Source organism: Halichoerus grypus, chromosome 7 (assembly GCF_964656455.1).
Source record: "Halichoerus grypus chromosome 7, mHalGry1.hap1.1, whole genome shotgun sequence".
NCBI lineage: Eukaryota > Metazoa > Chordata > Mammalia > Carnivora > Phocidae > Halichoerus > Halichoerus grypus.
In genome coordinates, this window is record NC_135718.1 from 9,641,953 (window position 1) to 9,656,548 (window position 14,596).

The 14,596-nt window shown below is 48.6% G+C and overlaps 1 protein-coding gene across 14 annotated transcripts in view; it reads right to left on the reverse strand.

Moving 5' to 3' along the window:
* Window positions 1-14,596, reverse strand: part of TACC2 (transforming acidic coiled-coil containing protein 2) — a 184,966-nt gene that overhangs the window by 46,388 nt on the left and 123,982 nt on the right. The gene's annotated exons all lie outside the window — the stretch shown is intronic.

The window sequence follows — 14,596 nt, forward strand, 5'->3', positions numbered from 1 at the left end:
CTCAGGGACAAATACAAACACAGGGGAATCTTTTGAACAACTCTGGCACCAATTCGGTCAAACTGATATTCCCAGGAATACATTTCGATGCCATGGTTCCAACACATCATAGGATCCCCAGTCCGTGAAACTAAATCAGCATGTGGCCTCTCCCCATCCACCATTCTCTCCCACTGCCCTTCCTTCCCGGAGCTTCTCATAACTTATTATAGATTCATTCACCTCCTAATTGTGTTAATTATCTTTCTCATCTACTGAGCTTCAAGGCTATGAGGGCAGCTGGCCTTATTTATTACAGCATCTCTGAGCCTAAGCCAAGAGGCAGTGAATAAACATCTGTTGAATGAATGAGTGAATGAATGAATGAATGAAAGAAAGCTGGCAAGCCAGCTCTCTGGAGGATGTGCCAGACCAAGACATAAAACACAGCCTGCTGATCTCAGTGATATGATAATAACCACTGCCACTCGGCAGGAAGGTCTGCTCCCAAGGAAGATTCTTCATCCAGAGAACTGGGCCAAAATTCCACTCAGAGGACACCCCACCCAGAAATAAGGGGGAGGCTGCTCAACAAACTAAAGCCTTGCCCTGGGCTCCAGAAAACCCAGAGCAGACAGCCCTTCTCCATCACCCTGCTTCTACTGGGGGTTCAATTTTAAGCCAGAAAGAAGGAGACCTCCCCAAATCATGGAGCCAGGCCTGTGTCCTGGGGCCGCGGGGCAGCCCCCCCCCCCCCTTGCTCAAGATGCCCAGTGGTGCACGGTCCTGGACCAGCCTCACTCCAAGGATGCCAGAGCAGCATCACCTGGGCTGATTCCCAACTCAAGATATTGTAAAGAGACTAAAAGGTCACTTACTCATTTGCCACAAGCAAGGTCATTATCAAGAGAGTGGATATTTAGGACTGCTGCTAGCACGAGGGGCCCAGCAGGCAAATCTGGGTAAAGACGTGTAATCAGAGGGTGACGAGCCAGGTGAGTGTGGAGCATGAAACACTCCCACTGCTGAGCTCCCGCAAGGTGTCAAAAGACTCGTGACCTCCACAGAGGGCAGCCTCTTCTAAAGACTATCTGCTAGCCGGCGGAGAGGACCAGGAACCGAGCCAATCCCTCCACCATCAGCCAGCACAGAGAAAAGGAGCCATTTGGTGAGTTCCCCTTCAGAAAAATCTACACACTGATGTTTTTACAACTTGTTAGTGACTCATTTTATCAGTGCCAAAGACCCCACCCCCAAGAATCCTGGCTCCAGCAACCAGCCCCAAAGCCTTCCAGAGACCCAAGGAGATGAACAGAAACACTGGAGTTGCTTTTGATGGGATCCAATGAGCTGAAGCTTGCACACTATCAAATTTCACGAGGAAAGACTTAACCTCCACACGGAGGACAGGGGCCAGGCTGACTTTTTGCAAACACACATTAATATGAAAGGCCTTCGCTTTTGTCCAGGGGAAGGGAAGAGACACACTTGGACAACAACAGATCAAGGTACCTGAATTTTGCGGGGTCCATTTACCGGCACGAAAAACACGAGGAAGTTACACAAGGGAGTATCAAAGAGAAAAAAGAGTTTGGATCACCCTGGTGGGCCCCAGATGTCACCCTGCCCCAGCACTGCACGCGTCAGGGGCAACACTGACAAGAAGCACGGAGCCAACTTGCCTCTTTCCAGGGCTTCCTTGAAGGGCCATCAGACTGGAGTCTCCACTGCTGGTCACCGCTGTCCACATCCACTGGGCCCATTCCACCAGGGGCCACATCCGCCAGGAGGCAAAAGCCATCTCTGCCGAAGGATAGCCTCTGTCCCCTAAAGTCCCACCCCTGATTCCCTTGCCGTATCTCTGGGGTCTAAATCTGTCCAAGATGTCAGGAAGGAGTTAGCCACACTGCCGGCCACGGATGCTGTGAGCTTCTCCAGCGTGGAGTGAGAGGCTGTGTGCTCCTCCCGTGGCTTCTGCAACCCTGGGCCCTGGCGATGTGAGGCTTTAGAGCACAAAGAACCCCTGCTCTTTCCCAACAGCACAAGCAAGCGACAGGGAGGGCCGGATGCTCTTGGGTCCGAGCTGCGGAATTCCAATGAGGTCTCTCCCCTGCTGCAGCTGCCCGGCCGGCGCACCTGCTCAGAAGGGGCCACCATTCACCACTGCCCTGTGTGGGAGGGAGAGGGCACATCAAGCCCCTTTGTGGTTCCTTGCCCGTTTACCATGAACTGTTTCTGCATCAAAACACTACGGGCGACCGTGGACCGCAAGAATGGCATTCACTTCCGGTGATGCCTGCCTTGTGTTCACATTTCCGCTCCCTCTCCCAGGAGCAGAGAGCAAGTTAATTAGAGGAGGCGGATGGCAGCTTTTTTAATTAGCTCTTTTTCCCCTGTTCAGTTTCCCAGAGGGCTCAGAAACATTTCCAAGAGCAGGGATTTCTGCAGTCCACCCACAAAGAGCCTGTACATAAAAATAAAGCAGCACTTTGGAGTCCCAATGCATAAAAGCAGTTCCCCCCTGGCTGTTTGATTTTTTTTTTTTCTACTAGAAAAAAACCAAAGTACAATAAATGATTCTGTTAAGGCTCCACACACTTTCAAAATGAAAGAAAAGGAAATTAATTTGCTGCAAAGATGCATCAGAAAGAATGTGCCACTCCAGTCTGCTAAAACACCTCTAAGTTAGAGGAAAATGCATTTACTGGGATATGCGTATGCTATGTTCACTAGATAAGTAAATATGCAAATGCATGCAAATAAAATGAGATAGCTGTCTTTCCCTAGTGCAGAAAGATAGTTCGTAATGACCAGACATGAAATATGGGGACTTTAATTCCCAGCATGAAAAGCTTTATAACCGTTATCATATGCTGAACTTTCTGTTATGTGTCAGGCACTGGGCGAGGTCTATTTGTACATTTCTCTATCATCTTCAAAAACAGCCCGCTTGCTAGAGAGCAGGCCCACTTTACAGACGGCATAACTAAGGCTTAGAGAAGCAAATTACTTTGCCCTTGACCATCTAGTGAGCAAGCAATGGAAGATGGGCTCAAATCCAGAACTGCCTGCCTATAAAATCTGTGCTCTTTTCATTGTATCGGTGGTTTCCAAACATTTTCGACAGCAGAACTCTTCTTCCCAATGAATCCTCCACGGGGAGAAAAGCAGTATTTCATTTATTCTATAAGCTCAATTCATAAGACAGCCTAATGATAAAGTCTATCATTGGGAACAATAAAGCTATCTTGACAAACCTGAAAATTTGACACCAGGGGTTGGGGATGCCAATCACAGCATCATATCTGCTAATTGCTCCCTGGTTGCACATGACCAGGCAGAGTCCTGAGGCAGACTGATGAGTGATTGCAAGCAGCACCTGTTTTTTAACAGCTTGTCCTATGATCACAGGATATTCTTGCGTTAAGGCAGACAGGGCTGAGGAGCTACCGAGCAGTACAAAACCAAATTCATCTATCAGCACAAGGCAATACGCTGACGGTATCCAATCCCATGCACAGTGGTGTGCACAGACGGGAAGGATAGAAACATGTAACCCCAAGGGCAGAGAGACTGTGCTGGCCACCAAAACCTACCAAGCTCCCCAGCTGTGTGTTAGCAAAGTTTCAGAGTATTTTTCCAAATCTTTTCTCAGATTTCAGAGAATCTATATAGTTCTGAGGTCCCACCGAGCACACGATGAAGAACTCAGTCCCCCCACAGATGACACACTGTGTTAAAACAGAGCACTTTATGGAAACTGTCCCCAAAGCAAGCCAGCTGGCAAAATGTAGAGCCCTAGGGCCTATTGCCCTATCTTTTTGTTTTACTTTCAATATTTTCAGGTTTTACTTCTATGAACTATAACAACAAAATCGTATAAGATCAGCACCCACACACAAATACATTAATGTAAGTTAGCATAATATATGATAGTGTAATATAATGTAATCACACACACACATGTATATACACAAAAGTATGTGTGAATGTGTACATGTTTAAATAAAACATGGGTATCTTTTTTTAAAGTTTATTTATTTATAATCTCCACACCCAAGGTAGGGTTCAAACTCATGACCCCAACATCAAGAGCCATACGCTCTGACTGAGCCAGCCGGGTGCCCCAAAACATGGGTATCTCTTTTTACTAAAGAGGTGCTTAATGTTGTTTTTCAGCTTATCATTAAACAGTTAAAGTTTGCTCAAGTTTTATGGGAGACAATTCAAGGGCTTGGGAAAAGAAATCTCAAACACCATAGAAGGAATCCACCAACCCTGAAGATAGAAGAAAATGTCCTATTCCAACACGCTTGTCACGTCCTTTTAAACCGGCAAGGAAACTGAGGCCAGGAGGGCTGCGGTGACTTCGCAAGGTAACTGGCCCATTCTGGCCTCAGCTGGACCTTCCAGAGCACCAGCCTGCTTTCATTGAACGCTGCCCCCAAATAAGAGCCCTGCCCCCACCTCCTAACTGCAGTGCCCCGCCACCTGGAAATCTAAAGGTACCTATACTTAAGTGCTATCTGATTACCAAGAAATAGTTCATTCTTCTTCTTTTTTTTTTTTTTAAGATTTTATCTATTTATTTTAGAGCAAGGGAGAAAGAGAGAGCAGCAGGAGTTGGGGGAGGGGCAGAGGGGGAGGGAGAGGAAGACTCCGTGCTGAGCGTGGAACCCCTTGTGGGGCCTGATCCCACGACCCCCAGATCATGACCCAAGCGGAAACCAAGAGTCAGACACTCAACCCACTGTGCCACCCAGACGCCCCAAGAAATAGTTCATTCTTAAGCATTGCTAAAGGGAAGTTATCTATCTAGAAAGTTATCTATTTCTACAGCAATTTCTCAGACTGCTAGTGAAAGTGAGCCTGGGGATAGAGGTTTTGCAAGACCCACCCACCAAGAGTGAAAGGCACTCAGGAGACCCACTTCCAGTGACATAAGCCCCACCCTCTCAGGTCCTCCTGGAGGGCCCCCCTGAGCAAGAGGTGCAAGTGTCCCTCCGGCCTCCCTCCCTCTGAGACCAAACCCAGGAAGAGGTCATCGTGCTGGCCCAGAGCCCTGCGTCGGGAGGAGGCTCACATCCTCCAAGCCAAAAGACCATCTGCCATCCCTAAAGAGAAGGAGACCTTCTAGAAACAAAACGGAGCTCTCGGCAGATCAGACCGGCTCCTTCATCTCCGCATCTATGGGTTTGATGGATTTGTACTTGAGAGGGTATTTTTGAAACTGCCTTGCACTAAATTCTATTCATCAAAATATTCCACTTTCGACAGCCTTGTAGAAATGCTGTCTCTGTCGCAACGTGTGTGCAAACTCTCGCACGCCCACCCACACACGCTTCCCTGTTGCCTAAAACAACTTGACCAGACTGCTAATTTTTTCAGGCTGACTGAAAAGCGTCCTTCACTGTCATGTGCCCATCGTGCAGATAGAGAAGGAATCCGTTCTGCAAGATCCCTCCTCGACATTTAGGTCAGGGGAGAACATTATTTCAACACGACCAAGCGCCAAGACCCTTCCTGGACTGTCAGGTGACTGAGGAGGCCACGGTCTGGTGCTGTCTTCCATGAACACAGAGCTAGTTCTGGCGAGACAGGTTGCTAGAGTTTTCCAGGCTGACACTCAGGGAAAAAAATCAAAGCAGATGACAGCACCCTTATCCCAAGATTCCCAGCACCTAGCATCTGTCGGGTTTCTGAGGCAGTTCCCATTTTCAGACTCAAGTAGCTAGCACTCGGTGGCTACCGTGAGATACCATTAGGGCTCAGGGGGTACGGGCGATCGACACACTTCTAGGTTAGGGGCACCCCTAGTGAGGGAAGTGGGGTGGGGAAGGCATAAGAGCACACATAAATAAGCAACCCACCCAGATCCAATGGAATAGCGGAGACAGAATCCCACCCCCTCAAAGCAATGAATGTCTACCGTAGAATTCCTTCCAGCCATGTCACTCACTGTACCTGGGTGAACATAGGCAAGTCACTTGACCACCCGGGCCCTTGGATTGTTTGTCCAATAAGTGGAAAAAATAACTGTAAGGATAATCCCTTCCCCTTATTACTGCAGCTCTGATTCTGCCCTTGGCCTCCAGCCCTTAGAAATTTGGGGGAATTTGCTAGCAAGCTAAGTCTTCTTTTTTATTTAGTCACAGCTACTGATTTGGGCATGAAGGGGAATCTGGAGCCTACACACTGTGTGGGATGCCTGTCCTGCTGGGCTGCCTGTGAACAGAAGTGTGTCCTGGAGGACACAGGGACTCTCAGGGTCACACTGACCTTGACTTCATCCTTCCCTTGACGTGCACACAACCTACACACCCCAGGGTCAGGGGAGGGTTTCCAGAATGGAGGAGGCTCGGTGTGGGTTGTGTGGGTGCATACACATGTGCCCAATGAAACATCCCTACACACACTTCGTTTTGAAACTGACTTACTTGCACTACCAGGCACTTAGCAGAGGAGACCCTCCAGTGGCTGAATGCCTTAGTGCAGGCAGTGTTGAATGAAGGCCGAGCCAGCGGCCCCAGGCTCCTGATTCCACCTGTTTGTAACTGGATCCTGGAGAAATGCCAGAATGCCAATCAAGTCTCAGGAGAAATAAAAAAGAAGGGACTCGGCTGCCCTTTAATGCCCTTGCCTTCTGCAATGATATCGCCGAAATCTCATCTTTGTAGCTGAACTCCTGGCTTGGGTAACTTAAGCTGGAATCTTGAAACTCAGATTCTTAAAAATCTAACTGGAAATAAGATATTTATCGACGCTAGCAAGAAAAGAATGGAACACACGGAACTGAGAAAGAGCTAAGAAGGAGCTTCCGACAGACTGTCATTAAGAGGCCTTCTCTTTTCTCTAGAGAGAAGCGCGGGGCACCCTACCTGGTCAGACCGCTAACAAGCAGTTTCCCACCCGGCTGAGACACCATCAGCAATCAAGAAGACACACAAATGTCTCGTTCAACCATGTGTGCCAAAGATCCTGCACATCCCTCAATGAATCCTCAATGAAAAGCTCTTCTGGTCTTGTCTGAAAACATACTTATCTTCCTTTTATATACTGTTCTAATAGGTTTATGCTATGGGCTGAACATGTGTGTGTGTATGTGTCCCCCAAATTCATGTTGAAAGCTCATTCCCAACATGATGGAGGTGATTCGAACCTGCTCGGGCCCTCGTGAAGGGTAAGAGTGCCCCCTACAAAAGAAACCCCAGGGCGCGGCCTTGCCCCATCTGCCAGGTGAGGATGCACTAAGAACACGACCCTCTATGAACAAGGAATCAGGCTCGCACCAGACACCAAACCCGTTGGTGCCCTGACCGTGGATTCCCCAGCCTCCAAAACTGTGCGGAATAAATGTTTGTTGTTGAAGCTGCCCCATCCTTGGCACTTTTGTTATCCCAGTCAACAGACCAGGGCAGTCTGGTCCCTTGTTTCTGAAACCAAAACAAATCAGAAGGGGTAGGGAAGACAGACGCGTAGATGGCATCTATGAAGCCTGAGTGATCCGTGAGACAGAAAGACCGTAACAGAAGATGCAAGAACTCAGAAAGAACAGTAATGTCTGGTCAACCCCTAGGGCTTCCCCAGCACCCGGCACGGGCCAGACCCGCCCCCCCAGGACCCACATTGTTGACACGGGCATGGTGGGTTTACGTGTATAGTCAGGAGAGCTCCAAGTTGAGTAATAACTAGGAAAAAACCAGCAAATTAAGGAATTACGTATAGTACGAGCTTATTTGGGATACAATAATTAGATATACACATAAGTAAATATATAGAAACACCCATGCATACTTAACATAACACACGTATACCTGTGTAGAGACAGAAATAGATGCACACATAGGCAACGTAGGCATTGTTTTTGCAATCTGAAAAAAATATCTCAGCACGAGGACCCGCTTGCTTTGGTACAGGGGAGGATGCCGGCCTGAAGGGGGCAAAGCCCAGCCATGCTGCTGGGGACGCCAGGGGCCTTCCCAGATCCGCTCAGCACGCTCTCCCAAAGCCCATGGGTCCAGGATGCAAGGAATGGAACTCGGCTGGGTCTGATTAGCTGGATTACGTCCAGGGCGACGTGGTGTAAGGGAAGGAGCTGACTAGGATTCTGGGGAAAGGACGGCAGCTGGAATCTAGCCTTCCTCCCGGCACAGCCCAGGACAGATACATCCGCCCGGGACCGGCCCCTTCAGGCGCTCCCGCAGCCAGCAACAAGCACCCATCCTGCCTCCCGGGCTCACCCTGCACACACCACCAGCATCCCTCTGATTTCAGGGTGCCTTCCCATGCAGTGCCTGGGTACCAGGATGGGGGTGCCTCAACCAGGGACTGCTTACCTCAGCCCACTTTACAGTTTGTTCCTCGGTTTCCTCACCTCTCCTCCTATCTGACCCTCAAACAGGCGAGGCAGGTGGACATCATTCCACAATTTCAGTAGGACTGGTCACCTGTTCAGAGCCGGGCACCTGGGCGGCCAAGTCAAACACACCCACTCCCTACTCCCAAGAAGCTCAAGTCCTTCTGGGGGCTGAGGATGATAATCCAGAGCCAAGGGGCCCCGTGACTTGCCAAGGGGCTCAGAGCCCTGCAGGGGCAGAGCCAAGATGAGAGTACATGTCTTGTGCCCCTTGTCCCAAACAAGGCTTCCTCCGTGTCCCAGGGGCTCCTGCGCATCAGCAGGCTGGAGTATGCAAATCAGTCTCCAGAACATTTGGGCACTGTGGGTTTCCAGGGCATCCTCAGCTCCAGGGCAATGGATCAAACAATGGGGTTTCCGCATCTGGATTCACGACCGCCTCATGGGGGCAGCCGGCCAGGCCAGCCTGGGTCCCCTGCCCTCTGGCCTCCTCACTCCTGCTCCCCTGTCCCTCAGCCACACCTTAACCTGTCCCCTCATTCAACCACCAAGTGGGCATCCAAGTGGCCCCAGTCCCGCCTCCTGACTATAACCGCTTGAGGTTCCTAGAACCTACATCGGGTGACAGGGGAGGTTGTGGGCCACCCAGACCCCTGGGGTCGGCCAAATGCCTTCTGTGGGGGGGGGGCAGGTCAGCCTGACCCTCACTGTTACCCTCACAGATTCACATCTTGGACAAAGGGCAATTATCAGCATGGGGTCAAGGGAGACTCAAGTGCTAACTAAGCTCAGAGCAGATTCTTTCTGCTCAGCAGAGCAAGGGTGGTCCGGCCTTAGCACTCTGGGCTCCCAAGTTCTTTATGTCCAAAGCACCCTCACAGACAGTGTCTGTCTGTCTGTCTCCGTGTCTCTGTGTGTCTCTGTCTGAGACTCTGAATTGGGCTGGGTTTCTATCTGTCCTAGAGTCTGTCTCAGTATTTGTCTCCCTCTCCTCTGCCCTCCCTTCCTCCAGTGAGTGTGTGTGTGTGTGTGTGTGTGTGTGTGTGTGTGAATGTGTGCGCATGCGTCCACCTCCTCTTGCTTCTCCATCTCCCCCCCTCCATCTCTGGTCGAAAGGAGGAAAAGCACATTTGGAGGCTGCCCCGCTAATGTGAATCCTGCCCTTTCTATCAATAATTAAAGCTCATGTGTTTTGACTTTTTAATTCATCACTTATAATTTTGCCTTTAGAGTGGTCCTTCAAAGCCTTGCAAATTATTATTAATAATAGCAGCGGAGAAAGGATTTGAGGGCTTTTACTGCGTTGGACATTAACCCCCCTACACTCGTCTCTTTCTAATGTTTCAGCGTACGTTCATTACTGAGTGACGCTGAGGTCATTGCTTTTAACATATACAGTTGACCCGTGAACCACACAGGGGTTAGGGGTGCCAACCCCCCTACGAGCCGTCAAAATCCAAGTATAACTTTTGACTCTCCAAAAACTTGACTACTAATAGCCTACTGTTGAGTGGGAGCCTTCATGGTAACATAAAGAGTTGATCATCACATATTTTATATGTTACAGGTATTACATACTGTATTTGTACAAGAAAGTAAGCTAGAGACAAGAAAATATTAAGAAAATTGTAAGGAAGAGAAAGTATATTTATAGTACTGAACAGTATCCAAAGAAACCCATACAAAAGTGGAGCCACGCAGCGCAACCCGTGTGGTTCGAGAGTCAACGGTACACGCCTTACCGGTAGATTTCACCCAGTTTGCTAAAACCTGAGCGGCCCAGAAAGCATTGTGAGCTCCCTGTGAGATCCAACAGCCGGGATTACAAATCACAGCATCACACCCTCCTGCTGAGACTGCTGACCTTGAATGAGCCTTCCAAGACCCTGAAGCTTTGCTAACTGAGAGAACTGAACCCAGAGTGGGTTTAGTTACTGTTATATCTCATTTATCTGCAAATCAGTAATTCTCCTGGCATCGCCCAGAGGTGATGCTCAGCCAATACCTCCCCCCCCAGGCTCTCCGCTAATCACAAAGACAAACTCTTGAGAAAAATTCCTTCCCAAGTAAATGGTAACGTGGGATCCACTGGGTGTCTCAACCATGACACCCAGAAACAAAATGGGAGCAAACCTGGACTTGGGATGGAATGGCTAGAATACTTTAGTAAAAAGTCTGACATTTACAAGTTTTAAAAGCTCATTTTCTATGAATGTCTGCAAATAGCACTTTTGTACGATAAAGAAGGAGCACTTAAGTCTTCTATCCCTTTCCTTCCAATCTCTTTACAGGACCCAAAGGAAAAGAATGGCTTGTAAACAGCCTGCCAGTTGCAGAGAATAAGTATTAATTCAACACCCTGAAACCGTGCATGTCCTTAAGGGACTGCCTGTTTCAGGATATTTTCACACTGTTCTCTCATACATAATGCAGCAACATCGCTCAGTCTTTGACCCACTTATTAAAACAATTCTGAACAGAGGGGCGCCTGGGTGGTGCGGCTGGTTAATCGTCAGACTCTTGATTTCAGCTCAGGTCATGATCTCAGGGTGGTGGGATCAAGCCCCACATTGGGCTCTGTGCTCAGCATGGAGTCTGCTGAGATTCTCTCTCTTTCCTTCTCCCTCTGCCCTTCTCCAACCCCTCAAAATAAATAAATAAAATCTTTTTTTAAAAATTCGGAACAGATAAAGTCTGAATTAAATCACATTCTCCACGAGTAACATCTGAATTATCTGATTCTGATAATTTTGTAGAAGAAAACCAACACAATATTACGAGCACTTATAGATCTGGCTCCAAAATTCGTGCTCCTCCACTTGGGAGGGGAGCAATTTCGGACAGGTTCCTTAACACACCTTACCTGGGCCCGTTTCCTCATCTGTGTGGTGGTAGGACCACAGACCACATGAGGTGGCTGTGAGAAGTGAGTCTGTACTCCATTTAGAAGGCGTTTACTCTCTCCAGTCCTTAACATGTTAAAGGTCTACAACCAAGAGTACTGTATCCTTTTGGAACATAATCAGAGAAACATAAAGCATAGTCCTATTGCCTATTGACTGCCCCCTGCAGTCAGGGGACAGCTATACCAATGATCTGTGAGTTTACACAGCAATGAGAAAATAATATGATTTTCTTACTCTTCCCACACACCCAACACCCTCCGCTCCCCTCCCCAGCTCACACACACACACACACACACACACACACACACACACACACTCATAGGCTGCTAAAATGGCTGTGGGCGAGGAATTGTAAAATCAAGCAATAAATTTCACTCGAATATTTACTGAATTAATTCACAGCCACTCTGACAGAAATTGTAATCAGCAAAGTAGAAGGAGTGTTCTGGGCTCTGGGGTGCACTTCGGAGTTTTTCTTTCTCTTGCGTTCCCTGAAAGGAAGACTTACATGAAGACAGACATGAAGAAGGAAGGAGGAGCCCAGTCATCACAGGGCCGGGGAAAGAAGGTTCCAGGCAGAGAGAACCACAAGATGAAGAGCCCTGAGGTGGGAAGGAGCTTCCAGGTGCAAAAGGCCGGCTGAGTTATGCCCCCACCCCCAGGGGAGAGAAGCGGGGCCAGGAGGAGGTCTGCCATGAGGAGCTGGAAAGACTGGGGAGGGCTTCACATGGCGAAGGACTCCCCCGATGTATGGTCTTCAAGGCCACCGTGACTGATCTGACAAGGGCAGCAAGGCAGCAGGGGGGGAGTGGGGCAGAGCCCCTCACATCAGCAAGGAGACAGGAGTCCAGAGACAGAAGGTGGGGTTGTGCACCAGACAAGCAAGGGGGAGGGGCAGAGGGAGAAGCCATAGTGAAGATGAGGAGTAGTAGGACTCCAGACTCCCATGGAAGGTTAAGGAAAAAGCTGAGATCCCAAGTGTGTTTTCAAAAAGTTTGGCTAAAATAAGCATTTACTTCTACTATCACTATAATTGATACAAGAAAAAAGATAGCTTTTCTTGGGGCGCCTGGGTGGCTCAGTCAGTTAAGTGTCTGCCTTTGGCTCAAGTCATGATCTCAGGGTCCTGGGATTGAGCCCCCACATTGGGCTCCCTGCTCAGCGGGGAGTCTGCTTCTCCCTCTGTCCCTCCCCCTGCTTGTGCACTCACTTGCTCGAGCGCTCTCTCTCTCAAATAAATAAATAAAATCTTAGAAAGAAAGATAGTTTTTCTTGACTCCAAGAGACCCTGAATCATCACTTACACTGGTCGATTTAATAACAAAAGTATCAGAGCCATAATCAGTGGTTTGAATATGACAAGGCTGATAAGCAACCTCAGATTTCAATTACATATAACAAAGCTCCAATGAAAGATACAATTTCCCACAGCAAACGAGCAAACTGTCTCAAGGTTAAGGGTTTTGTGACAATAACCCAATTGAGTTAAAATAGACTCTCAGAGCTGACCTTCCTGCCACTATACTACTCAATTGGATGATAAAAGGAACAGAGTAAGGTATAAATCTGACAACGGCCACCTATTTCCAGTCCTCATGCCTTCAAGCCCTCTGACTTATAAATGAGCTCCAGCCTTCTCTCTTATTTTTAGGACAAGGGCAGCTTTGTGCTTTGTTTTCTCAAATCTCTTGCATCAAAGGCCCAAAGTTTTCCATTATCTCAAAGTTCCTACTATTTTAAAAGTCATGCTTCTGGTTTCAGCTGAAATCTTAATGAAAGTTGAATCAAATAATTAGGGGCTTATCTCTACTTTATTTGTCACAGGACATGTTGACGGATCAAGCATTAGAAGTAAGAAAAGAAAAGAATCCAGGATTTTGGCTCATACAACTGGAAGGAGGTGATACTGGGGAGCACAGGTGCTCTGGTATGAATGGAGAATCTGACAAATTTTGCCCAAAATTAAGATGGAAAAGCTCTGACTCTTGACATTTCCGTATCGCACTTCCTTCAAAAGCCAACACCAGAGGGGGTTCGTTTGCTTGGCTCAGGTGGTCAAGATCAACAAAGGACTGAACAGATTGGCCCGTTCAAGATCAGACTTGATGATGGAAATCCATCAACCAAATCACCATTCCAGGGGCACCTGGTGGCTCAGTTGGTTAAGCGTCTGCCTTCGGCTCAGGTCATGATCTCGGGCTCCTAGGATCGAGCCCTGAATCAGGCTCCCTGTTCAGTGAGGAGTCTGCTTCTCCCTCTGCCCATCCGCCCCGGCTTGTGCTCACGCGCGCGCTCTCTCTCTCAAATAAATAAAATCTTTAAAAAAAAAAAAAATCATCATTCCACAGCTGCTAAACAAGTAAATAGAAAACCTACAACAAAGACATCAGTGATGGAAAACTAGCATTTCCACCAAAGAATAAGCAGAAATACTCAGATACAGAAAAATAACCAGACATTTCCCTAGGTGCTATTTCAAGACAGAGGCCCCACAAATCCTCGATTTCCCCTTAGACACCACATTTACCCCAGGATGTGGAAGCAAGGCCTCAGAAAGAGAGGGAAGGAGAAAGAGGAGGAGAGAGCCAGCATCACTCAGAGCAAGGGACTCCTCGGGCACAGACACTTGACAAGCAGGTAACGGGTGCATGTCTGCGGGGCATCCAGAAGTGAGCTGGCCCCTCCCATCCCCATGCATCAAATGCTTTCCAGCTTAGCTCTTTCCAGGTCCCAGACAAGAGAAAATGCACACGGCTTCCTGACACGTGTGCCCTGGGCTGAACTCAGGGCTTGGGTGCCTCTCAAAGACTGAGATGCTGCTCCTTCATTTCCTCGGAGAATTCCAAGTGCCCAGCTGGGGTCTGGCACTCCGGCAGGAACCTGGTGCCCGGACAGCCCCACCTCCACTCCGTCCCCCAAATCCCTTCTTCCTGCTGCAGAATAATGCCATTGGCTTCCTCACAGCCTGCCAGGCCTGGGCCTTATCTCCTCCCCGTTGCATTGTCCTCCCGGCTTCAAAAACCTCACCTGGGAGCCTCCCCTTCCTTTATAGCTTCCAAAAGGCCCTGTGCACAGGCCCCTCACCCTGCTAGAGCTGCTTCTCCCCCACGCAGCTGCCTTTCTCTCGCTCTCAGCCTCCAGCCCCCACGGCTCCTTCCAAAATCCTCGAGTTCCCACTGCCTCCCTTGTTTGCTGACCTGCTCTGGCCGATCGCACATACATTCTGGCTTCCTAGGATCAGACCAGCTCTTTTAGCAGCTCTAATCTGCAAGGCTAGCTACGAGGCCATACATTTTTTTCAGGAAAAAGACAAAAAAAAAAACCAAACTATTTCTGTCTACACGTATAATGAGAT